A 27,570-nucleotide genomic window follows, 5' to 3' on the forward strand; every position below is an offset into this window, starting at 1 on the left:
ACAGTCACACCCACCATGCATGACCACACCACCCATGCGCTGGCATGCTGTGTGTCCTGCTGTCATCTGTTTTCGGATCATTCGCCTTCTATGGGAAATGGCAACTGGTTAGTCAGACACATTTTTATAGGTGTGTCCTTATGGTTCCTTTGGCAGGAACCTGGAATCTCCACCTGCTGCCAGTCCTGTGGGTAAACAAATTCTTGTTTTGTTTTGCGTTATTGTGGCGTTGATTTAGTTTTGCTTTGTTCCGCCGCAGGCAGGAGGCAACAAACAGCCGGAAGCACAACTTTTGCCGGGTGGCCAGGTGACAGGCAATGCGGTTTGCCAGGCTGTGCTCACCGCCTACTTAACGCAGACTCACATCATGGCCGTAATTCCTATGTGAAAGGTAAGCCTGCCACCAGCAGGGGACGCTATTCTTCGCGCTGACCGCATTCACGCCTTGCCTTACCCTCAAGCCCCAGCTGCTGAGGGAAGCTTTTAGCTTCAGTGGTCTTCCCTCTCCCCAGGCCTTCTGCATGAAAGTTACAGTACCTTTAGTACTCCTCTGTAAAGCATGGTTTAGCCCATAATTTATATCGACTTGTATTCTCACTAGATTTCAAGGATGTCAGTCCCAACTTCTCCAGCCAGCTTGTAAACGACTGCAGGGCATGATCAGTGTTTTAACACATTCTGGCGCTCTCCCTCAGCTGCTGGCAAAATGCAGGCTGCTGGGTTGCGAATCTCATCTTAAGGCATGGCCAATAGATTTTATATTTATTATATTTCTTTCTTGACAGAGGCTTTATTTGAGAAACTACTTATTTTTCTAGATGTCCTCTGTTTTCATGCACTGCTAAGAATTTTTAAAGATGTCCAGGCTTACAAATTTTTCTCCAAGCACTGAACCATCTTTCTCGAACTATCAATATTCTTCAGTGGTGAAGCCCTTGGGAATGGGGAGGGAGAGACAAAGTCTCAGAAACCACAACCCCTAGTACCTGGTGTTGGCCCTATTTGATGATTTCTATACTCTCCTCATAGTAGGAAGGCAGAGACACAGTTTCTAGGCATCTCACTGAAGTTAAGCAATTCCCCAAAATATTGAATACAAATTGACTGGCCAGTATGATCAAAATATAGTATAATTTAGCCATTCATCAGATATTGATTGCCTATCAGTTATGTTCTAGACTCTGGGGGAGGCACTGGAGCTATAACTCTGAACCAGATAATTACGAGACTTGTGCCCTAGAATTACACATGGTGATCAAACACTGCAAAGGAACTGGAGGGTTGTGACAGCAAATGAGCAGCAGGAGCCGAGGAATAGGGGCAGGTGAACTGGAGGGAATGGGGGCAAGTGTAGTGAGAACTAGTGTAGAAGGACTAACCAGAGAAGGTGAGGACATTGAAAGTAAGACCTAAAGGGGAGAAGGAGGCAGACTTCAGTAAGCAGAGGAAGAGATAGTTTGTCAAGTGGAACAGCTGGTTTTGTTCAGCTCTATAGCCGCCCTTTATTCTGAGCAGAGACAATGAGAATCTTAGATCACACTTAGAATAGCTAGCTAGCATGTATTGTTCACCTACAAAATGCCATCCTTATGATATTGCTCCAGTAATATTGGAATTACAATATTATTGTAAAATACAGTACTTATATATGGTACAGTAATTACAGTAAGCTTAATGCAAATGAGAAATTGAGACTTAGAGATGTGCAGAGAAGAGGTGGAGATCCAACCTGGGTTTAACAGACTCTAGCGTGCATGCCTCTTCCCCTTTAGCTAGTTGTACATAAGAGAGTGAGCATGACTCAGAGCCGTCTAACTCCAGAATACGAAAAACTGTTCAAAGAGTATGTCCTACAGTGGCACATCAGTAAGTTAAATTTTAAATGAATCACAACCACTTCACTTGTAAAAGTCAAAGATATGCCATAAAGCACATTTAGGAGTAGGAAAGAGTCAGTGAATTAAGCAAATAATCCTAAAAGGTTGAGAATGGCTGCTTTGAATCTTCTTGCTTTATGTTATGTGTTAACATCCACCAGTCCCTACCCAGATAGACAATCAACAGCCATTATTGACTCCTACTTTTCCTGCTTGCATTCCACAGACATATTTTGAGCATCTGTTATATGTCAGATGCTATGGTAGTAGCTTAGTATATAGATAAATAGCACTCTGCTGTCCTAGAATTTACATAAAATACTTTGGGGAACAGAGAGAAGAGACAATTATAATATGGCATAGGAAGTGTTGTGATAGAGGTCACCAAAGGGGCATCTAACTAGAGGAGGCGGTGTGAGGAGGACATCAGCAAATGCTTCTTGGAGGAGGTGATTAATAAGCTCAGTCCTTGAGATGTCAATAAGGTGAAGGCTATAGTCCAAAAGAGATAGAAGGCACATCACAGGAACTTCTAAGCAGCTGTTGTGGCTGGCTCTAGAGTGCGTGGCATGAGGGTTAACATAATACATGAGGTTGAAATGAACCCAGAGACCAGACTAGGAAGAGCGTCTACATTATGGTAAAAAGCTGCACTTCATTCTGAGGTCTAGGGGAAGCCATGGTGTGGGAAGATACAATGACATTGTTTTTACAGTAATCTCTCTGACAGCTGTGTGCAGAATGAATTAGAAGGAGGTGAGACTGGAGGCAGGGTGGGGTGGGTGCCTGCTGGTAGCTAGGCCCTGTCCTAGCCACTGGATATGTGAACAAGGCCAACTGGAGACAACAGGCTCTTGAGGGAGAGGCAGTTTCACTGACAGACCTCATTTTAGGGCATGACCAGGACCCTCCCATGGGGCTGCCCAGCAGTCATGCTGCATGCTCGTCCACCCCTCCACTGCCCAGACACTATTCCATCACTTCTCTTCCTTCAAACCATCACTCTTCCTCCTGGAGCCTCATATGTGTTGTTGACCTTGCTTCCCTCTTCACTAAGAAAATGAAAGCAAGCAGAAGAGAACCTACATAGCCACTTAATGCCACATTTACCTGCCCTCGGTGCCTGCACATCCTGACACCCCATGCCTGGCAGCAGAGATGAACTCATTGTGCTCCCACCTAAATCCAGGCCCTCCCACTCCTAGATTCCATTCCATATCACCTATTCAAAACAATTCTCCCCTAGCTCTCCCAAGACATTTTTTCCACTCATGGGTCATCCCCAAGAGAATATAAATATGCTGTTATTTTTCCCATCTTAAAAATCCGACTCCTGGCCCGCTTTCCCCACCAACTATGCCATGTTTCTCTGCTCCCAGTTAAAGCAAATCTCAGAAGAGTTGTTTATACTCACTGTCCCAATTCCTCTCCTACCAATTTCTTTCTGTAAATCTACCTGAATGGGGTTTCAAATCAGACCACTCCACAGGAAGTGACACAACTTGCCCTCTCCATCACCTCTCTGACCTCACCTCCTTTCCCTCCACGACTCACTCTGTTTCAGACATTCTGTCTTCCTTCCTGGTCAGTCCTCAAATTGTCCAGGCATACTTCCTTTTAAGGGCTTTTGTTTTGATTATTTCTTCTCCTGAAAATGTTTTTCTTCCAGATATGCCCATGTTTTCCTCTAAATACACCTCTACCTCATTTAAGTCTTTGGCCAAATGTAACCTTTTTTGTAAGGCCTATCTTTCACTCCTTATTTTAAGTAGCAACTCTTTATCCCACAAGCATTCTTTAGTCTCCTTACCCTGTTTTATTTTGCAGTACTTACTCCTTTTTAATTTACCATAAAATAATGTACTCATTTATTAAATCTTATATTTGCATTGTTCTCTGCCAGCTAAAATGTAGGCTCCTCAATGTAGATCTTTGTAGATTTTGTTCCCTCATGCATGGCATGTACCTAGAACAGAGTCTGTCACATAATAGGCATTTAATAAATATTTTCTGAGTGAAGGAATGGTGGTAAGTTGAGAAGGAACTGAAGGCCATGGGCAGTGTCAGTGGAGAGCAGAGAAGAGATACAGAGATTTAATGTAAAGATAAAAGATCTCTTTGAATGAATTCAGTGATGGAAGAAAGAAGTAAAGGATGGTTCTCAGATTTTAGGCTCAAGTGTCTCTATGGAGGGTGGTTTTATTCAATGAGATAAGAAATAGGAGTTCCTGGATGTAGGACACTAAGTTCAAAAGGTCTATTTTTCAAGGTCTTTTCAATTGAGATATAATGTATATATGATAAAATTGACACTTTTGAAATGGGCAATTTGGTAGTTTTTAGTTTGGTATATCCACAAAGTTGGGTAACCATTACCACTACCTCATTCCAGAGCATTTTCATTGTCCCAGAAGGGAACCCTATACCTGTTAACAGTCAATCCTCTTATTTCCTTTCTCCAAGCCCCTGGAAAACAACTAATATACTTTCTGTCTCTATGAACATGGCTACAGTGGACATTTAATATAAGTAGAATCATATATTATTTAGCCTTTGCATCTGGCTTCTTTCACTTAGCATACTGTTTTCAAGCTTCATATATCAATACTTTATTACTCTTTATGGTTGCATAATATTCCATCATTTCAATATACCACATTTGTTTACCCATTCATTAGTTGATGCACTTTGAGCTGTTTCCACTTTTTGACTATTAAAAAAAGCTGTGAACTTGGATTAAAGATGGTGGCATGAGAGGAGAGATGGAGGCTTCCTCCTGAAACTGGATACAATTAGAAAATTTAATTGGCGCAACTAATCCTGAGAGAGCAACAGGAAAGAGGATGCATCAGACTGCACACACCTGGAGAAAAGAGCAAACCTCAGGGAACAGGGTAACGTACCAGAGCTGTGGCTACGCGGGACCTGAGCCCCTCCCCCACCCCAGCTCACCGGCGGGAGGAAGAGAAAAGGAGCAGTGAGGGAGTGGAAGGCTTGGGACTGCTGAATACCTAGCTCCAGAAATCTGTGCTGGGAGCACAAACCTACATTTCATGGTGCTTTCATGAGACTCGCATGACTACCAGGTTGGAAAGTTAATACAGGCAGAGTTCCTGGGGAGACTGGGATTCCGGCTGCTTGTGGAAAGCAGGGATCCATATCTGGCTGCTCTGGGACAAAAACTTATGCCTGTGTGCTTGTCCCACTGGCTCAGGCAGTGGAGACAGGCACAGGAGCCAGGAGGTGGAGAACAGCTCTTTCCTACCCCCAGTACCGCTCCCCTGTGACCCCCGACATTGCTTCAGGGGCTCAGCAGCTCCAGAATAGAGCTTCTGGACCCTAGAGGGCACCATATACAAACATGAAATGCCAAAGGAACTTTGACCAGAGTAAAATTGTTAATACAACTCTGGAGAAAGATTTAAATGATATGGACCTTGTGACTCTTCCTGAAAGGGAGTTCAAAATAAAAATAATCAACATCCTAATGGAGGTATGGAAAGACATCCAAAAACTCAGGAATGAATTTAGGTCAGAGATCCAATGGTTAAAGAACATGATGGACGGTATAAAAAGCAGATTGGATATGGTGGAGAAGACAGTAAATGAAATAGAAACTAGAGAAGAGGAATACAAAGAAGCTGAGGCACAGAGAGAAAAAAGGATCTCTAAAAATGAAAGAATATTGAGAGAACTGTGTGACCAATCCAAGTGGAACAATATTCGCATTATAGGGATACCAGAAGAAGAAGAGAGAGAAAAACGGATAGAAAGTGTCTTTGAGGAGGTAGTTGCTGAAAACTTCACCAATATGGGAAAGGAGATAATCTCTCAGGCCACAGAGATCCACAGATCCCCCTTCACAAGGGACCCAAGGAAGACAACAGCAAGACACATAGTAATTAAAATGGGAAAGATCAAGGATAAGGACAGACTGTTAAAAGCAGCCAGAGGCAGAAATAAGATCACATACAAAGGAAAGCCCATGAGACTAACAACAGACTTCTCAGCAGAAACCTTACAGGCCAGAAGGGAGTGGCATGATGTATTTAATGCCATGAAGCAGAAGGGCCTGGAACCAAGATTACTTTATCCGGCAAAGATTATCATTTAAATTTGAAGGAGGGATTAAACAATTTCCAGATAAGCAAAAGCTGAGAGAGTTTACCTCCCACAAATCATCTCTGCAGTCTATTTTGGAGGGACTCCTATAGATGGAAGTGTTCTGAGGGTTGGATACCTGTCACCAGAGGTAATAAAATCATGGTAGGGAGGGTGGAGCCGCTGATTGTGAGGCAAATGCAAAATTAAATTGACTATCACCAAAACCAATCAAGGGATAGAGGAAAAGTATAGAATCTGATACCTAATATATAAAGAATGAAGGAGGAAGAAAAAGAAGAAGAAATAGAAAAGAACCTTTAGATTCTGTTTGTAACAGCATACTAAGTGAGTTAAGTTAGACTTAGATAGTAAGGATAGTAACCTGGAACCTTTGGTAACCACGAATCTAAAGCCTGAAATGGCAATAAATACATACCTGTCGATAATCACCCTAAATGTAAACAGACTGAATGCACCAATCAAAACACATAGAGTCACTGAATGGATAAATAAACAAGACCCATCTCTATACTGCTTACAAGAGACTCACCTCAAATCCAAAGACATGCACAGACTAAAGGTCAAGGGATGGAAAAAGATATTTCATGCAAACAATAGAGAGAAAAAAGCAGGAGTTGCAGTACTAGTATCAGACAAAATAGACTTCAAAACGAAGAAAGTAACAAGAGATAAAGAAGGACATTACATAATGATAAAGGGCTCAGTCCAACAAGAGGATATAACCATTATAAATATATATGCACCCAACACAGGAGCACCAGCATATGTGAAACAAATACTAACAGAGCTAAAGGAGGAAATAGACTGCAATGCATTCATTTTAGGAGACTTCAACACACCATTCACTCCAAAGGACAGATCCACCAGACAGAAAATAAGTAAGGACACAGAGGCACTGAACAACACACTAGAACAGATGGACCTAATAGACATCTATAGAACTCTACAACCAAAAGCAACAGGATACACATTCTTCTCAAGCACACATGGAACATTCTCCAGAATAGACCATCCACAAAAAGAGCCTCAGTAAATTCAAAAAAATTGAAATCCTACCAACTAACGTTTCAGACCACAAAGGTATAAAACTACAAATAAATTGTACCAAGAAAGCAAAAAGGCTCACAAACACATGGAGGCTTACCAACATGCTTCTAAATAGTCAATGTATCAATGACCAAATTAAAATGGAGATCCAGCAATATATGGAAATAAATGACAACAACAACACAAAGCCCCAACTTTTGTGAGATGCAGTGAAAGCAGTGTTAAGGGAAAAGTATATAGCAATCCAGGCATATTTAAAGAAGGAATAACAATCCCAAATGAATGGTCTAATGTCACTATTATCGAAATTGGAAAAAGAAGAACAAATGAGGCCTAAGGTCAGCAGAAGGAGGGACATAATAAAGCTCAGAGAAGAAATAAATAAAATTGAGAAGAATAAAACAATAGCAAAAATCAATGAAACCAAGAGCTGGTTCTTCGAGAAAATAAACAAAATAGATAAGCCTCTAGCGAGACTTACTAAGAGGAAAAGAGAGTCAACACAAATCAACAGTATCAGAAATGAGAAAGGAAAAATCATGACAGACCCCACAGAAATACAAAGAATTACTAGAGAGTACTATGAAAACCTATATGCTAACAAGCTGGGAAACCTAGGAGAAATGGACAACTTCCTAGAAAAATACAACCTTCCAAAACTGACCCAGAAAGAAACAGAAAATCTAAACAGACCAATTACCAGCAACAAAATTGAAGCGGTAATTAAAAAACTACCAAAGAGCAAAATCCCCGGGCCAGATAGATTCACCTCAGAATTTTATCAGACCTACAGAGAAGACATAATACCCATTCTCCTTAAAGTTTTCCAAAAAATAGAAGAGGAGGGAGTACTACCAAACTCATTCTATGAAGCCAACATCACCCTAAAACCAAAACCAGGCAAAGACCCCACCAAAAAAGAAAATTACAGACCAATATCCCTGATGAATGTAGATGCAAAAATTCTCAATAAAATATTAGCAAACCGAATTCAAAAATATAGCAAAAGGATGATACACCATGACCAAGTGGGATTCATCCAGGGATGCAAGGATGGTACAACATTTGAAAATCCATCAGCATCATCCACCACATCATCAAAAGGAAAGACAAAAACCACATGATCATCTCCATAGATGCTGAAAAAGCATTTGACAAAATTCAACATCCATTCATGATAAAAACTCTCAGCAAAATGGGTATAGAGGGCAAGTACCTCAACATAATAAAGGCCATATATGATAAACCCACAGTCAACATCATACTGAACAGTGAGAAGCTGAAAGCTTTTCCTCTGAGATTGGGAACAAGACAGGGATGCCCACTCTCCCCACTGTTATTTAACATAGTACTGGAGGTCCTAGCCATGGCAATCAGACAAAACAAAGAAATACAAGGAATCCAGATTGGTAAAGAAGAAGTTAGACTGTCAATATTTGCAGATGACATGATATTGTACATCAAAAACCCTAAAGACTCCACTCCAAAACTACTAGAACTGATATCAGAATACAGCAAAGTTGCAGGATACAAAATTAATACACAGAAATCTGTGGCTTTCCTATACACTAACAATGAGCCAATAAAAAGAGAAATCAGGAAAACAATTCCATTTGCAATTGCATCAAAAAGAATAAAATACCTAGGAATAAACCTAACCAAAGAAGTGAAAGACCTATACCCTGACAACTATAAGACACTCTTAAGAGAAGTTAAAGAGGACACTAATAAATGGAAACTCATCCCATGCTCTTGGCTAGGAAGAATTAATATCGTCAAAATGGCCATCCTATCCAAAACAATATACAGATTTGATCCAATCCCTATCAAATTACCAACAACATTCTTCAACGAACTGGAAAAAATAGTTCAAAAATTCATATGGAAACACCAAAGACCCCAAATAGCCAAAGCAATGCTGAGAAAGAAGAATAAAGTGGTGGGGATCTCACTCCCCAACTTCAAGCTCTACTACAAAGCCATAGTAATCAAGACAATTTGGTACTGGCACAAGAACAGAGCCACAGACCAGTGGAGCAGATTAGAGACTCCAGACATTAACCCAAACACATATGGTCAATTAATATTCGAAAAGGAGCCATGGACATACAATGGGGAAATGACAGTCTCTTCAACAGCTGGTGCTGGCAGAACTGGACAGCTACATGTAAGAGAATGAAACTGGATCACTGTCTATCCCCATACACAAAAGTAAATTCAAAATGGATCAAAGACCTGAATGTAAGTCAAGAAACCATAAAACTCTTAGAAAAAAACATAGGCAAAAATCTCTTGGATGTGAACATTAGCAACTTCTTCATGATTATATCTCCCCAGGCAAGGAAAACAAAAGCAAAAATGAACAAGTGGGACTATATCAAGCTGAAAAGCTTCTGTACAGCAAAGGACACCATCAATAAAACAAAAAGGTACCCTACAGTATGGGAGACTATATTTGTAAATGACAGATCCGATAAAGACTTGACATCCAAAATATATAAAGAGCTCACCCACCTCAACAAACAAAAAGCAAATAATCCAATTAAAAAATGGGCAGAGGAGCTGAACAGACAGTTCTCCAAAGAAGAAATTCAGATGGCCAACAGACACATGAAAAGATGCTCCACATCGCTAGTTATGAAAGAGAAATGCAAATTAAAACCACAATGAGATATGACCTCACACCAGTCAGGATGGCCACTATCCAAAAGACAAACAACAAATGTTGGCAAGGTTGCGGAGAAAGGGGAACCCTCCTACACTGCTGGTGGGAATGTAAATTAGTTCAACCATTGTGGAAAGCAGTATGGAGGTTCCGCAAAATGCTCAAAATAGACATACCATTTGACCCAGGAATTCCACTCCTAGGAATTTACCCTAAGGATGCAGCACTCCAGTTTGAAAAAGACAGATGCACCCCTATGTTTATTGCAGCACTATTTACAATAGCCAAGAAATGGAAGCAACCTAAGTGTCCATCAGTACATGAATGGATAAAGAAGATGTGGTACATATACACAATGGAATATTATTCAGCCATAAGAAGAAAACAAATCCTACCATTTGCAACAACATGGATGGAGCTAGAGGGTATTATGCTCAGTGAAATAAGCCAGGTGGAGAAAAACAAATACCAAATGATTTCACTCATCTGTGAAGTATAAGAACAACAGAAAAACTGAAGGAACAAAACAGCAGCAGAATCACAGAACCCAAGAATGGACTGACAGTTACCAAAGGGAAAGAGACTGGGGAGAATGGGAGGGTAGGGAGGGATAAGGGCATGGAAGAAGAAAGGAGGTATTAAGATTAGCATGTATAATGTGGGGGGTGGGGGAAAGGGGAGGGCTTTGCAACACAGAGAAGACAATAATGATTCTACAACATCTTACTATGCTGATGGACAGTGACTGTAATGGGGTTTGTGGGGGGAACTTGGGGTAGGGGAGAGCCTAGTAAACATAATGTTCTTCAAAAATATAAAAATAAATTATTATTAAAGAAAAAGCTGCTATCAACATTTGTGGTCAAGTTTTTATGTGAACATAAAAATACCACCTGGGAGTGACACTGATAGGTCATATGGCATTTAACTCTAAATTTAATTTTTGAGAATGTCAGTTGGTTTTAGTTAAAGTGATGATATGCCTTGGTTTTCCAAGGAGGGTCCCAGTCTCTGCTTGTTATTAATGTGACACCTTTCACTCTCAGAAGAGCCCAGACCAGGATATTAAATTATATGATCACCCTAGATGGAAGGGTCTGGACCTGAAGAAGGCAGCCAGGATTACAAATAGTTATAGGAAGTCATAGGAAAATCACTGCATGGTAGCAGATAGTCATTCAGAGTTGGTAAAATCTGAAGAAAGAGGGCTTAAGACAGAAACTCGTACACATTTAAAGAGTTAAAGGAGGAATATGAGCCTAAAAAGATGTTGAGAAGAATCTTCCAGAATGGTAGGAGGAAAACCGTGGGCCAGTGTTACATAAAACTCAAGGGAAAAGAAGTGTCAGCAAAGAGAATTTGAGCAATAGTGTCCATGGCTGCAAAAGGATTTTTACAAAATAAGAACTGGGGTTTGTTCTATGGAACAGCATTAATGACCCTGGAAAGAGCAATTTTGGTGAAATGGTAGAGAAAGTCCAGATGACAGCACGTAGAGTAGACATGGATGGGAAACGTAAGCAGTGGAGGTGTTCAAGATGAACACCTGTCTGTGAAGAGAAGAGGTAGTGCTGGTTAATATTTAGGGAGGAATATTTGTTTGGTTTTTGTTGTTGTTTATTTTTTTTGTTAGATGAAAGAGATTTAAATGTGTTTACAAAAGTGGTGAAGATGACAGAGAGAAGAAGAGATAACCAGGGAAGTGTGTCTCCTCAGGCTGCACTGGGCAAGCAGGAAACAGGTACCAAGGCAGAGGTGAGCGAGCTCAGATGAACCAGGAGCTTCTTACACCCTGTGCTTTGTGGTATGCCAGGGATCGGAGGCCGGGATAACTTGGTGAATATTAAGACCAGAATAGGGAGGGAGAATTTTTTTTTTAATCAGTGAAACACTTAGGAAGGCATCTGTTTCTCTGACAGAGGCAGGGATGCAAAGAAAGGTCTATTACTGAGTGTGAGGCAAAATGCTGAGCAGAGGTCTTGAGGGCAATAATGAAGGCATGGGAAAGATGAGATGCTGATAAGGAAATTTCAGCCTAACTGATGCCATCAGGGGCTCACAGAGGTTGAAGATGCTGAATTCCTGGTACTTGGGGTACCTTCCAATAGCAGGTTGGAAGAGATGCAGAGAAAGCAACAGCCTAGCTGGTTCAGAACTGGATTTCTGCAAGGTGACCAATTCAGATGTAAAGGAAAAGGGAAGTAAAAAGAGCTGGAAAGGCTGAATGAGAGCTACCATATGTGGGTTGAATAGGAAAGAACTGACCCTAAACTTTCCAGTTTGTTCTACTTCCCAGTCTGTTAAACTTTAACGTATAAAGAGAAGTTAAGAGAAAGCAAAACATAAGAAACAATAGAGAACCTGGCTTCTTTCTTCTAAAGGTTATTCAACTTTACCTATCTCAAAATACATAAATAAAAAGCATGTTCAGATGTTTCCTTAACATTGCACTATGAATAGTTATAAAATGTTATAAATATCCTCTTATGTTACAATCTGCTTACAGGGAAGAGATGAGCTTACTTGCAATAAAATTAAATTAATCAAATATTGAAATCTAATGTAAACTTTCTGTTCATTTATGTTGCATTGCTAAGGTTTCAGATTTGTATTTACTCTTTCACAATGAATATTTTATTTTTTCTTAAATTTATGATCAGTACAGTTACATTCATCATTAACATAACATGACTGATAAAATTGGACAGTATTGTCCATTTGTCTTTTATTGTTAAATTCTGATTGCTCATTTTAATGTGTGAATAAGTTTTGATACTTTTGATATAGATGGTGTTTCAATTTTCTGCAACCATTCCTGAGTTCCTCATACCATTAAACATAAGATAGTATGAGTAAGGAAAAGCTGGGGTTCTAAAAATGAGCTTTGCATTGATTATACCTGGCCCTTCCTAAAATGTTAGTTAAAATAAAACTGCTGTCAGCTAAAGTTGGTGCAGCCCCACTCCCTACCCAACGAATGGAATACCTGGAAGAATTAAAGTGCTTTCGTATCAGACAGTCATACTATACATCAGCTTCACATTGTAAACTTATTGCTCTAATTGAAACTATGTTCTTCCCCACCTCTCTGCTTATGTAAATCCTACTTATTCTGAGCAATTGGTCAGTTTCAGTTCTGCTTACTCTGGGTGCCTGTTGTTTTGCAACCGCAGGAGTTGCCCAGGTGAAATTCAAAATTGGCCCCATACATGGAGAGCAAGGAAAGACAGAAGGAAGAGGCAAACCACTCTGGATTGGTAGGTGGCAGTTTTAATAAGCAAAGGAACTTGTATACAAGGTTTGTCTTAGGTGGCCACGTGGCAAATAAATTTCCACACCTGCCCCCGAAGCTTAAGGGTTTATAGAGCCCTTAATGGGGTTCAGTCATGTATACTGTCCAGATGGTCTCAATAACACATTACTCTCTCAAGGCTGCATCCTTGAAGTGGCTCCTAGAAGGGGAATCATGGGTGGAACATACTTTCCAAGGAAAGGGAGGGGATAAGGAGTCTCCAGTTGCCCAGGTTCAATTCGCAGGCCAACTGGCTCTCATGTCCTTTCAACCTCCTCCAATAGTGCCTTCCAGTAGATCACCTGCTGTTCCCACATTATTTATGATCCATTCTATGCCATTGCGTGCAGCCCGTTACCCCTTGCTTATCATGCTCCAGCCTCACTGGGGGTGATGCATGTGGCAACCTAACTAGGCCACAGGGTGCCCAGACATTATGTCAAACATTACCCTGGGTGTGTCTGTGATGGTGTTTCTAGACGAGATTAATGTTTGCCTCTCCAAGGTCTCCAATTTGCTGCCTATACATGTTGGGACTTCTCAGCCTCCAGAATTACTTGAGCCAATTCCATATTTTTTATATATATGTGAAATACAAAGTTTATATATGTGTGTGTGTGTGTGTTTGTGATAAAACTTCAGCTGTGAGTCTCTTTCTTTATCAACCCAAGAAAGTAAGTAATATTTCCCCTTCCTACCATATAAGGATCAAATGGATTATGCACATGGAAAAGACCTCAATATACAGCAATGGTTAAATGTAGATCATATGGTAGGGAAACTGTCATACTGTGTTATCCCACTTTGTATCATGTTTTATTTCCACTTGACACTTTAGGAGTAATTTTGCATACTATTAAATATTCTTTGCAAACATGACTTAGTGACTCTATATAATGTTTTTGTGCATATATAATAATTTTAAATCATCCCCCAATTGCTGGACATTTAGAGTTATTTTATTTACATTAAAGTTACCCTGTGATAGACCACAATAAATTGAGCATATATCTGTTATTGTTTCAGGATGGTCCTCCAGAGAATTAATACATCAAAAGATAAGAATTTTTATGGTACTGTGAACCTTACGGCAGACTATGTCCATTAGAGATTGTACCAGTTTTCACACTTACCATCCTCTAAATATTGAATGAGAAATTGTTTGACCTTTAGCACACTTAAGGGTAGAAAATAGTTTTCTATTGTTTAATGCATATTTCTTGAATTATTGATCTAGCTGAACATTTCTCTATATTTAATGAACATTTGTATTTCTTTTACTAGGAGTTACTTGCTGTGTCATTTTGACTATATCTATTGGGTTTAAGGATTTTTTTTCATTTAATCAATTTGTATGAGTATTTTATAGATTAATGGCTCCTATCATTTATCATGCATGTTTCAAATATTTTCCCAAAGTGTCTTTTATCTTTAAATGTATATATGACATAGAACTTTTCATTTTTAAGTAGTCAAATTTATTGATAGTTCTTTCAGCTGTGATTACTTTCATTGCTTTTGTGTTTAGAAAGTCCTTCCTTATTCTTAGAGCAGATAATTATTGATATATATAATATATATTTATATATATATATATTTTTTCCTGGTTCTGATAGGACTTCATTATTTATTTTAACTCTCAATCCACTGGAATTTTTTTGGTACTTAAAGTGAGGATTTAACTTGTTCCCCATCCCCATGTCTAACCAAGCATTATTTGTTTATTCATGCTATCAGTCCCCATATACTAAATGCTCTATAGTTAATAGTTAATATCTGTTGTTGTAGTGCTCAGTTTATTTTGTTCTGATTTATTGGTTGAATCATGCACCAAATGCCATTCTGTTTAGAATCATTAATGAATTATCACAGTCTGTGATTAAGCAAAGTGAGTTCCTCATTATTACCCTTTTTTTAAAATAATTGTTTTATTGCAGTATATTTGACTTTATCTTCTAGTTGAAATATAGCTGACTATTATACTAGATTAAGGTGTATAACGTAATATAGATTCAACAACTATAAACATTATGAAATATTTACCATGATAGCAAAAGTACACCTTAGACAATATAGTCCATAATATTGTAATGACTTTGCATAGTGATAGATGTTATTACTCTTCTTTTTAGAAACAGCATTGGTTATTTTTACTTGTTTATTCACTCAGATGAAATTTGGACTCTTTAAGTTATAATCATGAAAACTTGTCTTATAACTTTTGTTGAAATTACATTGAACTTAAAATTAATTTGTTAGAATTTTATCTTTGTGCCATTTCAGCCTTATTTCAGTCAAGAATCTGTTCCTCCATTTACTTCTAGATTTGTTTTAGGCCCTACAGTAAAAATTTCTGGTTTTATTTATAAGTCTTTTAAAGTTTTCATTGAGGTTATAACTAAATATTGTATATTTGATTTTACTTCTTGTTTAGGAAGCCTTGATGTTACACTATTTCCAAGGATCTAAATGTTTCCCATGTGTGTTCTTAGTGTGTCTCATATATTAGGAGAAGAGTTGAGGAGAAACAGACTTTCTAGGCAGTAGGGAAGGAAAACGTGAAAGAGAGGCAATAGTGGATCCAGGTGAGGAGCCATTTACGCAGAGACACTTTCTAAACTCTCGTGGCTTAATCTTGTTCCCATAATGCCTGAATTTTCACTATAAAACAGTTATTCCTTTTATTTAAAGTATGATATATGCAAGAGTCCATTGTAAAAATCCATGCTATTATTAGCACCCAGTAGCAGATCATTAAATATTTTAGTAGGTGAAGGAGCAAAAATAAGAACTGATAGTAGTTGAGCAATATCAGAGTAGAAAGAATGCAGTTATGTTAGAGGAAGAGGCTCAAGCCAGTCGTGATGAATATCATCCTGTTCTAACCGTGGTTCAGAGGTAGTGTGGGCCCAAACCCAAAATGTGGGCAAAACACATGTCTGAAATAGAAGCTAGGACCCCAGTCAAAGTCAGAAATATAGTAATTAGTTTCTGGGTTAAAAGGTTGAACAAAAGCAATAACCATTAAAACATGAAAGACTCAAGTCAAGGTATTTAGCAATTTCAGAAGAATTCAAGACAGAGAAAGGATGTGATGAGGTGGCATCAAGGTTAAACTTCCAGTCAGAAAAAAAGAATATACTGTATGGAAATAACATAGTAGTTCCAGAATAGAGAACAGTACTTGGGCCCTTGAAATCCTAGCTAAGTATGTTTTCTGTTCACTAAATCCTGGCTGCAAGGTTAGCCCTTGGCTGCCTGAATAACCTCTTTTCTAGATGGGTACTACATCCATGGTCCAGGACAGTCACTGAATGCCAGGACAACACTGGAAAACAAGTCATAAGCACCAAAACAGGAGAGTGGCCAAAAATGGAGTTGGGGAGATTGTGCCAATCACACTTCAGGTAGTTACAAGGTTGCCAATATTCGTTAAACGGAATGAGGGATTGGAGATTCTGAAGATCTTCATTGCCATAATATGATGTTCTATTAACAACAGTATGTTATAGTCTGCAAAGCGCTTCTGAAACTATAAAACTGTGATCTCCTAAGTCTTCCTTAGAATCCTGGAGGTGATCTGGGAATTGGTACTTAACTTCATTTTATAGCTAATGAAAACAAGGCTGTGAGAGGTATAGTCACTTAATCAAAGTGATGAAGCTAATAAGATGCAGAGATCCTGAATCCAGTTCTTCCGACAGTCCACATAAGTCTTTCCACACAAACAGTTTCCATTTCTTCTGCTCCTTCAGCCCAGCCATTGGTTCTCAAACAGTCTCACCTTGAGATTATCTGGGAAGCTTTAAAGAATACTGACGTCTTTGTCCTACTACTAGAGATATGGATTTAATTGGTGTGACATGTAGTCTGGACCTCAGGATTTCTGAAAGCTCCAAGATGATTCTAAGGGAGCAAAGTTTGAGAGGCACTGCCACCAGACCCACTAATGAACACTCTGAGGACAGATGCTTTACTCACAATCCCAGCCTCAGTCAAAGGATCTCATTTCAAATCAGCTGGCTGGATTGGTGCCAACAGACTTGCTCCACACAAGATTGCCACAAACCTTCAATTTGTAAAAACTACAGTGTTGGGAAGCACAGTAAAGCAAAGCGCTATAAAACCAGATATACTTGTAAACTTTTGGTTCTATTGCGGTGCATTTCTTAAAAGCAGGATCTGTTTCTTTTTCATCATTTTATCATTGAGGCTTAGCACAGAGTACATTTACATTTGATTCTTCAAGCATGGACCCATTTATGACCTGCCGACTGCTTCTACTTAACACAGGAATAGGTAATGCCGCAAATGTTTTCATGCACCCTCTTTGCCCTCTCATTTTGATGTGAGATAAATTGAGCATGGAGTGATTTCTCAAATATAAATCCTAATATTGGAACGCAAGTCTAAGGACTTTTTGCCTTTCTGGAATCCTAATTTGTGGAAGGGAAGAGGTTTTCCTCCACCTTCAGCTCAGGGTATCCACAGTTAATAATCTGAGACTCTCCCTTATCGTTAACGTGTTAGTCCTTCTACTGGTTTTGTCTAGGACAGGTTGCCCTTCGCCTGATTTCTCTCCCCTTTTTCCTCATCCTGCTTTATCAAGATGCAGCCCTTTTTATCTGCTCACAAAAGTGAATTCCTAAATGCTGGTTTGTGATCAAGAAGCAACAAAGCTGTCATCTCCCTAAATATATTTTTATATTCTACTTGAGGTTGTCACTATAAATAAGAGAAAGTATTGCTGATGGGGTTTCTCCTGTGTGTGCTCTTTCTCTCTCCTTCCTCATTCACTTCATCATCCCCAGGTCCCCAAAGCTGTGTCACCACCCTGAAACAAATGGGGGAAAACAACCAATTACATTAAAATGCAATACAAATAGAGGGAACAAGCCATCTTTAACTTGGATTTCCTGAAAAACTATTCACATTCTGGTGGCTAGTCAAGAGAAAGGAACAAATAAAGAAGTTATTTGGTTGTCATTTCACTGAACTATTGTAGGAATCTAAGTGGCCCAGGGGAATAGTCTCACTCTGTTACAAATAATTTAGTTTTTGTCTTTGTCATTCATTTGGGAGAATACGGAGACTGATGGAAGGCATCTCTGGCAGTTTTAGGAAAATATTCTGGGAACAGCACCAGAGAAGAGGATTGTGAGAATAATGAACATGGAGACTTGAATCCCTTATGTCTTCTAGAAATTGAAGGACAAGAAGAGACAGAAGTGCCCCTGCCGGGAATTGTCATACACATGCCAATCTTAAGGCAGGCAACGTCACCCAGTATCAAGGTGACCTTAGACCTGAGAATGTGGAAGTAAGAGGTAGTCACACACTCAGGAGGCTACTGGAAGCATGTGGTAAATATGCTACACACATGTGCAATCACCTTGCCATGCCCATGGCAGATACTGTAAATGAATTACAACCTTCTTTCCACCACAACCTAAACTTGGCCTCAAAATCAATTTCAACACAGAATGCCACAGTACCCAGAAGAAACCTTGTTGGTCTGTGAACTCCTGGGAGCTTCCCAGGTGTAATCTGAGATCTGCCCCAGTCCGTGGAGGACAGGGAGAGGCTGAGGAGGGAGACAGGCAGCCCGAGGTTGCTAGGTGGTAGGTTCAGTGAGTTAGGGAGGACACATACAAGGCTTGTCTTGGGCAGCGGCAAGAATGGAATCCCACACTCACCTACCAAATCTTAGAAGGTTTTATAGAAGCCTTAAATGGATTCAGTCACATATACAGTCTAGATGGTCTCAAAACACATCATTATCTCAAGGCTGTCATCGGAGCAGCCCTTGGGAGCAGGGAAGGAAGGTAGAACCCATGGGGCAACCGGCAGTTCTGTCTTTTTAAAGACCTTCCCCAGGAAATCTATTTGCCATCCATGATCTGGGCTGCACCAAAACACCTTCCTGTTAATCCATTTCAGAGGAAGTGCGATCTAGGCTCCATCTAAGAAGGCAACCCCCTGCCTCTGACCCTGAGCTTTCCACTCCTCCTCTAGGTACAGTCACACCCTTACCCACAATCGTAGACTCTCACTTTTCTCTGACCATCGCATCCATTTCACTCTGCTCTCTACTCTATCACCTCCTGCCTAGTGACATGGAGGCAAGATCCAGGGGCTGTTTGTCAAGGACAGGAATGGGATAAAGATGATGAGGAAGATGGTACAGATTTTCTCTTTATCTCCATCTACACTCAGATGTATAGTGTGTCTTTAGATGCTCAGTTCTGGTGATTGAGAAATGCAACAAAGTGGCTCAGTCAGCATTCTCCTGAGCTCCTAGCTGTCCCTTTCTCTTTCTTGGGTCATCTGGGAAATAACAGAACCAATGAAAGACATTCCAATGACGTCTGTGTGCGACTTTCACAAATAACTAAACTGCTGATGTACTAAAGAGGTGAGTGTTGAGCTTCACCATTTTTAGACAAAGTCTCCATGCCTGTCTTCCTGTCAATTACAGCCATAAAACTGACCTGTGCATATTTTTTTATGAAGTCTTTTGATCTATTCTACCTCCTTCAATTCAAACAACTTCACTAAAGTTTTATAACTATCTCTGAAAACTGATTTATGAAGTTAGCAAATCATATTTGCCTCCAGTAATGGAGATAAATGTCAGCATTTATAATTAAAAATAATTCCAAACAGAAGACAAGTAGTGACTCTGTAGCATCTTACTACACTGATGGACAGTGACTTCAATGGGGTATGGGGGGGACTTGATAATATGGGTGAATGTAATAACCACAATGTTTTTTGTGTGAAACCTTCATAAGAGTGTTTATCAATGATACCTTAATAAAATAATAATAATAATAATTTCAAATAATGATAAAAACTTTCTCTAAGCCACACTGACCTACATACTGAGTGTTCTGTTTTGTGAAATACCAAAATGTATTAATTCCATAAACATGCAGACAGTGTGAGAGGCAGAGGGCCCAACAGCTCATTTGAGTGCTTGAGGGATATTTTCTAAGATTCTCAATCTTCAGAGAAGTCTTTCCCCAAAACTGATTTTTGAAACAAAGAAAATGGAGAGTGAGAGAAGTAGAGGAAAGTGGTCCAACCTTTGCTGTTTTCAGGAGTTAGGAACCTGAAATCCATGCCTACTTCAAGCCTGCCTTTTAAATTTCCAACATTAAATGAACTTCACTGAGCTAAGACAACTCCATTCTCTGGGAGGAGTCATTAAATAGTCATTGTTTTGTTAGCTTTTGGTGTAAAGAAGGGTCAGAGGAAATGGGTCTAGGGTAAGCCTTAATAAGGGAGAAGCATTAGGCCCTTGAGGCACATCCTCTCCTTTAGCTGGAGTGGCTTTAGAGACACTAGGGACATCTTGAAGTCATAAGAACTATATTTTCAGGAAAAAAATACATATTTTTATGCTACCAGAACATTTTCACAACTAGATGTCTAACATAGCTATGCCTTTTGTGGAAGCTCAGCTCCTTATTCATTCCCTCTCCCCCCAAGTCCTCCACCCTCTGCCAAGTACTAAGGAAGAGTCTATACCTGGTGTGCACCAGTACTCTACTTTCCTCAAAGGCTACCTGTATGCCCTCTCCTTTTTCCCATGGGCCTTAAATAGGCAGCAGGTCTCTTCCTATTTCAGAGTTCATAGTTCCTGCTAAGATGCTAATTACAGTCCCATTTCCTAGAAAAAGGACATGTCCCAACTTTCTCAGAATTGTAGTAACTGATGTAAGTTGGTGACAATGATATTAAGCCCATCTGGTTTTTAGTAGCCTGCAGGAAAGCATGAACAGTGTACTTTGAGCTACTGGCTTGAGCTACTTGGAGCAGGACAGGAGGTTCCTGGAAGACTTAGATAGTTAAGATAAATAAAAAACACTTTGATAGTTTCAGAAATTCTTATGGGGTCAGAATAGAGCAGGACCCAGAAGAGGGTACACTGAGCTTCTGGAGTATGCCAGTGGGACTTAATGAGCTAGGTTTGGCCGCAATGTTCGTTTGGCCTCCCTAGTGCTAAGCTGCTGGTATCCAGAAATATTTGGTTTGCCACAGCTGAATTATTTCCATGGGTGTAAAATTAATTGTTCATCTTGAGAAATCTGAGACCCCCTCATGGGCTCCTGAAACCACTTTAGTATCTGTAATTGTCCACAAGAAAATTATTTTGACAGAAGTTCTTCCAGGCATTTTTAATAACCCATTTGATTAAATAAATGGTCTTTGAAGACCTCTGTGAGAATATACCTTGTTAATGGTTGGCCTAATAGAAGGTAGTTGGGTTCCCGTATCTGCTTCTGCTTTCAATCTGTGATATCTTGATTTGCAGAAATATGTGAAATAATCTGGCCTTTGACAAATGTATAGTTTGAAAAGTTCAGAGAATTCTAATTGCCTTTTTAGATAACTGTAAATATTCTTTTTTGATAGTATACCAAAACTCAACAAGTGGTAGTTTGTTAAAGGTTAAGTTGTGTATGAAATCTGAAACCGTATCAATGAACTTTTCTTAGTCTTTTCATTGCAGTCCATTAGTTTACCTTGCACTTTGAATGAATCTGTTTACCATGCATGGTTCTGGAACTAGAAAATAGTGGCTCACTGAGTTATGCAGATCTAACAAATGTTGACACATTTCATTATATGATGTAAAAGAAATCACATTCATTAATAACACCACCACACTCACTGGACAAGTCTTTAAATATTAAGAAGGCAAGCTCATGATGATACACTCAAGTTTTCCAACATTCAAACTTTTTTCACTCGAAAGTTTTAATTTATCACTGGCAACAAATACTGTGGTTGTTTTCCTTGAAATGACAGACTTATTCATTATCAAGATGGGTCTCACATACCCAAATCTGAATATTGATAGTTTGTCTCTCTTCTGTACTTTTAAATAAATGTGACATTCATGAAATAAATGAATAGTTCAGTTTGCAACTCAAACAATGGTACAAGTACATTTCTTTGAGGGAACCACTGTATTTTGGATGCAGCAGAAATGTGGTTCTTTATGCATACTTTCCATTTACTCACCCAGAATACTTGTGATGGTTAATTTTATGTGCCAACTTAGAAAGTGTTTTTGGATGACTACTCTTTCTCATCGCTTCTGAAAAATGAAAGGAGCAAACAGATTTCTAAAAAATGACAGCCAAGTGAATGAAGTTAAAATATGGTCAATATTATTGTAATATATTTGTATGGTGATAGATGGTAACTGCACTTACTATGGTGAACATTTAAAAATGTATGTAATTGTCAAATCACTGCATTACACAACTGAAACACATATGATATTATATATCAACTATATTTCAATTTAAAAACCTTCGAAGTTTCCAAACCAAAAGGAAAACAAAAGAAATCCCACCATAAAGCAACCTCCCAACCACCCTTAGCTAGCTGAGGGGCTGCTGGTGCCTCTCCAGGTCCTGGCTCTGATGGTGCTACATACAGCAGGTGAGGGATCACCTTTCAAAGAGAGCACAGTGGGGCCTCCTTAAGAGCAAGTGTGTCTGCAGTCCCAAAACCCCACTTCATGCATCATTGATAGTTCATAAGAAACTTTATTCCAAAATATCAAAAGAAAAATTTTTTATGAGATTGAGGACCTTTATGGTTATTGTGGATTCACATCAGGAAAAGGAACTCTTTAAGGAGAAGAATATGGTATTTTCATTTGCATAAAGACAATAAAACTCTTTCAGCAGCAATTTCCCCATATGTAAAAAGGAAGAACATAGCACCTCAGTGACACAGACATCTGTTACTTAAACAGATGCCACCTTCTAAACTCACTCAAGCAACCTCCTGCTCCAGCCAGAGACCCCTAAACCAAAATTCAGCGCATGAATAGAGTTTAGAAGGGAGATTTTGAATAGTGATTGATTTTAATTTCCAGCTTTATTATGAATTTGTCTGACTTTCACTGTATTTTTAATTTAGCAGAATTTCCATCATCTTTCTCAATAATTCCTTGCTTCTAACTTAATCTCCACAATCTGCAAAATCCAATGCTTCCTTCTAAGATTAATTGCTGATTAGCATTAGCCCTTCAGAGACACAGATAAACTACAACTTTGTTTGTTTATTTCTTCTTGCAAATGCACTTTAATGACTTCACAGGGCAGGGCGCTGGCACTATCTAAAAGAGAGATGAAACTTGGTTTCTTTTTTCTAAGTAGCACAAAGAGCCCTGGACTGATGTTTTCCAGTTAAGCAATACTTCCCCAGCTTGAGACTGATAAGCGCCTTCGGAAGTTAGGCTTACACTTCTAAATCAGCAGTTCATGAAAGGCATTACGAAAAACTATTATACTGCTATAATGGATGACAGCACAGTTGTATATATTACACCTTGAAGTAAGCGGTAGGATTTTCAATCATTTGATAACCTTGAAACTGTTAAAGTTTCAAATTGCTATCATGAATGTTGTGCAGGAGCAGAAATAACTCAGGAAGCTGCCTTTCTGAATAATAATCAGAAAAGTGCAACATTTTTACCAAGAAAATGGATTTAAGGCACTGGTGTATTGACAAGCTCTCCAACAGCAAACTAAGGTAGACATTACAAGTACATTTGCATTGGGCAATGCATCAATCCATCATCAAGTCCAACAGCGTTTGGGTTTATAAGATCTAATCAGTTAAAAGTTATTAGCAAAGAACGATGTCATTTGTTAAAATTTGAGGATAAAGAGTGAGGAGAGCTCACATGTTATTTTGTAGCTAAAAACAATAAACAAAATATTGGTTTAATATTTAAACTTGTCAACTCTAAGTCATTTTAGCAGAGTATAGACAAGAAGCCGTTTGTAAAGGGAAGATTTGCTTAATAGGCATTTAACTCAACTGCAACCTGAACACCTGGTAAAACATAGATAGCAAATGTTTATTACACATATCTTTTCCCTAAAATGTGTCTGTTTACAAATCCCTGGTTTGTTCATGAGCAGAGCATCCTGTGTTGGTCTATGGCATTTCCATACAACAGAGTCTACTGAGAACCCTCGACCGTCATGTGAAAACTCAGTGTTTGGAGTGATTTATCATAGTGTCAGATTGGCCAGCACTTTGTCACAGTGACTGACAATAGGAGAAACTTGGAAATAATACAAAGATTCTCTGTTCACTGATACTGTCTGCACTGTGATTAGAAAAGAAAGCTTTGAGGTTGTGAGGAGAATCTCAATTTTCCTTCAAAATGAATTTTGATGTTTTTACTCTTTGTAGGTCAAACCCTACCTAACATTGTTTCTTACTCAAAAGCAGCCATTTTCATTTAAAATAGTTCCTGGAGCCTGATTATTGAACTCACTGCAAACCCAGCAGCTTAGTGAGTAGGCTGAACAATTTCTCAATACTGTAAAACCAGCAACACCTGCTTTAGACAGGGTCACTCTATCCACTTTGAAAAAAGTAAGAGCTATCCAGCTGTCTGAACTGACTGGCTACTACTGAGGGTGCTGCCAGGGTAACCTACATTTATTCAGGCTTAACCTTTTTTTTGGAACCTGGAATCACTTTATATTATTCAGTATGGCAAAATCCTAAAAATTTTATTTTTAGGATTTATTAAATCCAGACTTCAGATAAATTATTGCTAGATAAAATGATGCACGGCATGGGTATTATTTTTAGAGGTCCTGAGAAGCAAATGTAAATGACTTGATGCAAAATATCCCTTCAATAGGAAACAAATGAAATAGCATCTTAGGACATTAATCATCCCATCAGAGTAAACAGAAGGATTCAAGATGGAGTCCATGAAAGATAAAATCAAGGAACAAAAAAAGAAATGCAAATAACCTGCAAGAGGCATGGTCCAAAATGTAAACCAGGACATATCTCTTCCCTCCCTCCCTCTTTCATGTCCACTTAGGTTCAAGCCAGAACTCCATATCACCACCAACAGAGCAATGTGTGATACGGTGTGTACCTGCCTCTCAAGCCTCACCTTCTAAGCACCTCCTCCATCTCTCCAGTACAGCCAGACTGGCTTGGTGGTGGCCCATTAGATCTGTCATGCTCTCTCCTGACTTAGGCTGTTTCTAATCACTGAAATTCTTTTGATTACCATCTTTACCTGGTTAAATTCTCTTTATTCTCCATAGCTCGACTAAGTGACATATATGAACCACACACCTTCCTTTACTGCCTTTGTCAGAACTATACATTTGTCAGAATGATCATTTTCTTTGTATCTGAATAACCCACTTGGCGAGTAAGCCCTGTGTCAGGGCTCAGCTTTCTAAGACACAGAAACTCTACTAGAGTGAATGAATGGGTAAATAAATACATAGCTTCTATCTGTATTTCTTCTTATAATTTGAATCTAGAGTTTAATTTTATTTTTATTGCAGCACAAGGACAAAAGGAGCTGGCTATCACTTTCCCATTCTACTGAAGAAGAAGTGAATGCTCAGGGAAGTTTATATTTATCTAAATTTTATTGGTAGTGGCAGAGACTGCTAATATCTGAGCCTTCTGAGGTCCTCAGTAACCATGTAGAAAACCACAATGTACAAGTTAAGGAATGAATCCTGTAGATAGCAGTGCTGCCCTGCAGAGCTGTCAGAGCCAGCTCACAGCCTCTCATAAAGACCCTGGAGGATGAGTCCAAGAACCTGAGTTAGGAGTGATGTCTCCCAAGTCAAGGACCTGACTGTGAACTCTGAAAGAGTGGAGGCAAAGTGGCCACAGTGCCAGGAAATAGGAGAACACACCTCTGGTCAAGCCTCCTGGACAGGCAGGCAGTGTGATCCACAGAATATTGTGGAAATGGCTTCCAGCTTTAAAGCTCTCCATGAGGGGAGGTCAGAATGGCAACCTTTGGGCCCAAGTAGACTAAAGGCCCACTGAAGGGTTTGTTTTTTCTCAAAAACACTCAGGCCAGCCCTAATCAACTAAACAAAACAAAATGAAAAATCCATGCCATTAACTTGTACATGCCACCCAACTAATTTTTGAGCCAGTGTGTGGACCAGTAGCAACAACTCCTGGGGCAAAAGCAGTAGGTCGGCTTGGGCAGTAAACCAACCAAGCCGATTAGTCACTACTAGCAACCTTCTCTTCTGCAGATACAACATTAGAACAAGTCTGGGATGAGCTGCCCCATTAGCCGGTTAGCTTGGCCTGGATAACTGCACTTCAGCCTAGTTTTCCTGACTAGCATGACTTCTCTTAGGAAAAGAAAGTTGCTAATAGTAACTAATCCACTTGGTTGGCCTTCTTGTTGGATCCTTTCCCAGTTCCCCTCAGATATTTGTTAGGATTGCTTTAAGTAAAATAGACTCTCCACCACCCAGAATCATGAAAAAATTACCCACTTAATTCTGAATCAGCATTATTTTGGTTCTCCTGATGCCTTGACTTAAGAGGAGACCTGAGACAATCCTGGCTCCTGAGCACCTTTGGGTAATGCAAGGCTGTCTTACTGTTGCATTCTCAGAGGCTGGATCTAACCCCCAGCTCTAGGCTGCTCTGAGATCCACCTGAGAAAATTCAGAATGGCTTTCAGCGGAGCACTCCCAAGTGTTAATGGACTCCATTTCAATGTTTCAGATTTTCCCTGGAAAACATGTGAGTTGCCCAGTGCTATTACTGTTAACCAGCACTAGGGTCCAGGAAAATTCCTTAGGTAAATCCAAGAATTCAAGAGATGCACCGTCTCAGGAGGAGTGTTCAGTGTACTTATTGCATCTGGACCCAAGGTAGCCACTCTCTTTAATCTGTGCTCATGCATTGACCCTGAACTTCTGAAGCAATTTCCAGATTCTCCCCCCAAACTTTATGGACCCTCTTTGGTTCTCCTGTTCATGTTTGGACATCTGGCTCCCACACAAAATCTTCACAGGCCCCTGGATACTTTGTACTGGTTGCCACATACCCACCTGAGGCAATTTCTAAACACCAGTGGCCTACTTCAGCCTTTCTGAATGTCACTGGACATTTAAAAACTGAGCAGCACTGGCCAAGAAATCATTGCCACGTAAACTACAATGGTGAGAATAACCACACAGGTGATTCCAGTGTGCAGCCAAGTCAGATATTCTTAGAATTTGGTGGAAACTATCAGAGAGAGGAAGGCAGGTGAGAGGGAGGATGGGTTCATAAAGAAGAAGGAATAAGTGGGTGGGAAAGTGCTAGATTAACAGGGGAGGTGTCATGGAGAGGTGGGAGGAGGTTGTGTAAAAGAGAAAAGAGAAAACCCTGGAAGCTGTGCCTGAGGGAAGAGAGAAAATAGGAAACATGCCCAGAGAGCAGGCAGGAGTGTAACCGACCTAGACCCTTGGAGGTGAACTATTGGGACAAACAACGCTTACTGGACATGCTGAGCTCACGTGTGGTGGATCCATACAACCAGAAGGTCAGCTGGACCTAGGCTTATAAGCATGCCTAGAGACCACCTCCCTGCCACATGGAAGCTCCAGGCATCAAGGAATACTGTGTAGTTTTAAGAACCAACTAGATGACAAAGTCAGGTCACATGCTCATTCTGATATTATGGGCAATCCTGCGAAATAGGCAGGACAGTCATTGTTTTTACTGTGTTTTATTGGTAA

At 39.6% G+C, this 27,570-nt stretch overlaps 1 long non-coding RNA gene across 1 annotated transcript in view; it reads left to right on the forward strand.

Moving 5' to 3' along the window:
- The first annotated feature begins 203 nt into the window (after positions 1-203).
- Positions 204-27,570, forward strand: part of LOC108396811 (uncharacterized) — a 58,172-nt gene continuing 30,805 nt past the window's right edge. The window contains exon 1 of the long non-coding RNA XR_012133551.1: positions 204-391. This is a non-coding gene — a long non-coding RNA (uncharacterized lncRNA). The remainder of the gene's footprint in view (positions 392-27,570) is intronic.

Source organism: Manis javanica, chromosome 7, assembly GCF_040802235.1.
Source record: "Manis javanica isolate MJ-LG chromosome 7, MJ_LKY, whole genome shotgun sequence".
NCBI classification, from domain to species: domain Eukaryota; kingdom Metazoa; phylum Chordata; class Mammalia; order Pholidota; family Manidae; genus Manis; species Manis javanica.